This window comes from Myotis davidii, unplaced genomic scaffold (genome assembly GCF_000327345.1).
Source record: "Myotis davidii unplaced genomic scaffold, ASM32734v1 scaffold1025, whole genome shotgun sequence".
Taxonomy (NCBI): Eukaryota; Metazoa; Chordata; class Mammalia; order Chiroptera; family Vespertilionidae; genus Myotis; species Myotis davidii.
In genome coordinates, this window is record NW_006297812.1 from 1,237,042 (window position 1) to 1,241,138 (window position 4,097).

The window sequence follows — 4,097 nt, forward strand, 5'->3', positions numbered from 1 at the left end:
AGCAACCGTGGGCAAACTACGGCCGGCGGGCTGGATCCAGCCGTTTGAAATGGATAAAACAAAAAAAAAAGACCGTTCCCTTTTATGTAATGATGTTTACTTTGAATTTATATTAATTCACACAAACACTCCATCCATGCTTTTGTTCCAGCCCTCCGGTCCAGTTTAAGAACCCATTGTGGCCCTCTAGTCAGAAAGTTTGCCCACCCCTGGTCTAAACTTTCTCCCCTCTGGGCCTCAGAGGTCATCCTCCAGGACACCCAGAGCCTCTAAGAGGCTTGTGGTCAGCCTAGACTAGAGGGAGGGAGGTGAGACCAACCTCAACTGGCAGCCCCTCCCCCAAGCCTTCCCCACTGTAGCTCTGGAGTCGCTCCTGGAGAAACTCTGAGTCCACGACGAGGCAGTCACATAGTCCCACAACGGGATAGACCACCCGTGTCCACTCAAGCGGCGCCCACCCCATTCCAGGTCATTCAGCCTCAGGTGTTCAGACTCCCAGAGCCGGACTTCCAGCCCCTGCTCCGGGGCTGCTTGCTGGCCTCTCATGCCCAGTAGGTCCAAATCAGAACACTTGCGCTCCCCTCAATCTCCCCACCATCTTTCTTTCTTAAGAATGACACTCCCATTCTCCAGCTATTCAAGCTAGAAGCCCAGGGTATGTCTTGGGCACCTTCTTCTCCCTCATTCCCGTGCTCTCCCCCCGCCATCCATTCTTTCAACAAGCCCAGGATGTTTTGTCACCAAACTATATCTCAATCCATTTATATATGCAGGTTCATGGCAATAACGGAGAGATCTTCTGTCCTTTTGATTCCTGATAGTTCAAGCAAAACTATCATCTCTCAAGGGGACTCAGTCTAGTCTCGGCTCCCACACATGTCCCCTTGCAGCCTAGCTCCCTCACCTTCCAGGAACTAGAATGAACAATCCAAAATCAAACCTGCTCACAGCGTTCCCTGCTTAAAAAGTTCCACTCGCACCAAGAAAAAGAACAAATGTCCCAGTCCCTTACAAGTCCCCTAAGACCTGTCATGTTCTGACCCCCGGCCACCTCAGACCCCCTCCCAGGCCACATTGCCCTGTCCTTTCTCCTCACCCGTCAGCCCAGCATCCCCAGTCCTCGGGCCTCTGCTTCCCCTCGTGCCTACAAGTGGACTCTGAGCCAGGTGTGCAGCGTGCCTGCCTGGCCCGGCTAACTGACTGTCCCTCAGCTCTCAGCTGAAAGAATTCCCATCGTCAGAGGCCTCCCTGACTCCAATCCAAACTTGATTCTTTGTTTTGGTCCCTCATGTTACCCTGTGCCTTTTCTTCACAGTTCGCAATTACACCATTCTGTGTGCAAAACTACGCTTCAGTTTCCTCGCCGGACTGTCAACTCCGTGAGGGCAGTGGCCGTGTGTGTTTCTTTGTCCTTTTATTCCTACTTGGGGCACAAATATGAACAAGTCTCTGCCCCCAAGGAACTCGCACTCTCATGATGAGGACACAGCCATGTTCGAAGGCATCCCGGCTTTGAGGTTTGACAGGTGGCAGGGACAGGACCAGGTTAGCACGGAGCGCTCCAGCCTCACAGAGGCGGTTGGCATCTGAAGGAGGTCGGTCAGGCCCGGTCAGCAGGGCTCAGCGATTGGGTGTCGACCTATGAACCAGGAGGTTGAGATTCGCTTCCCCGTTAGGGCACATGTCAGGGTTGTGGGCTTGATGCCCAGTGGGGGCCATGTACTAGTAGAAGGCAGCCAGTCAATGATTCGCTCTCATCATTGATGTTTCTATCTCTCTCTCCCTCTCTCTTTCTCTCTTGAAATCAATAAAAATATATTTAAAAAAATAAAAGAGATGGATCAAGATGCTGCTTATTTGGTCATGGTGCCTGCTGTTCCTACCACTCTTTCGGAGGGCCAGCTGCCCGCCCACGACCTGCCGAATGGGTCCTCGTGACCATGACTTCACCCAGACTGTCTTCTCCTGCCTCAGCTGATCGAATGGTAATTGGCACCTGACAGAGGTAGCCACTCTCCCGGCTCTCCGGCACGCAGAGCAGAGCTGCTCAAACTACCAGCCTCGGGACACCTCTGCATGGTTAAAAATTACCCGGGCCGCAGAAAACTTTTATGTGGCTTACAGCTATTAATATTTATTAGATTTTTTTAATTCTAAAAATATTACTTCACTTGAAAATAACAATAGTAAACCCTAATGTAAATAACGGTCTTTATGAAAAACAATTAAAAAAAAAATAGTGAGAATGGCACTGTCTTACAGTTTTGCAAATCTCCCCCGGCTTACCAGAAGACAGATTCTCAGGTCTGCTGCTGTGCGAACCTGCTGCCATACATTGTTTGGGTTGATATAGATGCAGAAAACCCAGCCTCACACAACTACATGGTGGGAAAAGATGGGAGTGTATGACTAGTCTTTCAGATAATTGTGGGTACTCTTTTTTGATACTTCATCAAAACTCAAGAAGACAGAATTTTTTCTGGTTAATTTTCACCTGAGGATATTTTTTTCCACTGCTGCTTACAGAGAGTGGAAGGGAGAGAGGGAAGGGGAAAGGGAGAGAGAGAGAGAAAGAGAGAGAGAGAGAGAGAGAGCGAGAGAGAGAGAGAGAGAGGAACATCCACATGAGAAAGACACATCGATTGGTTGTCACCAACACGTGCTCCAGGCCGGGGCTGGGAATCAAATCTGCAACCCAGATACGTGGCCTTGATAGGGAATTGAACCCACAACCCTTGGGTCCATGGGCCAACACCCAAAACTCTCGGTCTATCAGTACTTTAACTGGATCTTTTATCCATGTATGATTATGTAACATCAAGTCTGTGTCACTGGGAAAACATTGGTTTACTGAATAATGTAGATTTTTCAAATATTGTATTTTATTATTCAATAATTTTAAAGCCACAGTCATTACTAGCATCACCAATCAGAAAAGCCTTTAACTATTGGGTCAGCAAGGTCAGATGTCAAAACATCAGAAGATAAAAAGGCCTGATTAAAGCAAGTGCCCTCCTCCTGCCTGCAGCACTGGCCTGGCCACAGCAGGTGCTGGAGAAGACAGGCGAGGGCTCTGAGGGTCCCAAGGCAGGAGATGTTGTTCAGATAATTTTCTCCCCCTGACGGGCAGGGAACAGGCCGAAGGACAAGAAATCAGAAAGGGCCGTGCTGAGGAGGAAGGGAGGATCTCAGAGCAGGAACTGTTTTAAGAGAGGTGTCATATCAGCCTGACCCTCCCCCCTCAGGAGAGAGATGGGACAGCTGGGGAACCTGGGGAGACCAATGCCAGGGGCCTCCTCGGCTGCAGTGCTGAGTTGAACCCCTTGGTGGCACCTTCCCAGGGCCCTACACAGACCCATCCTGTCCTCCCATGCTTGCCAACACTACCCTCCCCGCTTTCCCATTCTGAAATGATGTGAAATGACTTGAAAGGCCTGGATTCTGGGTAACTGACTCATGCCTGTCCTTCCTAGAGCCTGGGCACACCTTCTATCCTTCCCTGGAGCCTGGCTGGTTGCCCAGGCCATGAATCAAAAAATCACTTTCAAAAAAAATGTTTTTAAATAAAATTACTTCCTATCTTTCTTGGAAGTAATTTTATTTAAAAAAATTTTTTTGTAAGTAATTTTTTAAGTCATGGCCTGGGGAAAAATCAGTCTAAGAGGCCAAACATTTCCCCCATCCTTCCCACAGCGACCAGACTCTGAAAGGAATTGTAAATGACTTTCCTCTTGGCTGGCTAGTGAGATCTTGATCAGTTCAAGCCCAGAATGTTTGGGGATCAATATTCTCCCAGAGATGGCCCGGGTGCACATGGGAGGAGGAGTGAACTCGCTGGCAGGGGAGTGCTGGTTGTTCTCAAAGGCCGAGAGCTTCTGACACCGGCTTTCACCTCCCATTCACAGCCCTGACAGGGGAGGAGAGTGCACTGGCCCCACTCTATCCAGGCAGGAACCTGAGCCTCAGAAAGGTCACACAGCTTGCCTGAGGTCAGGGCAAGATCTCAGGGCAGGGGGCCGGGGGAGGACATTTGGGCCTGGGTCTTCCTGGGTCCTCCTGGGTCCTCCTGGGAGACACTGGCACCTGCTTCTTGGATC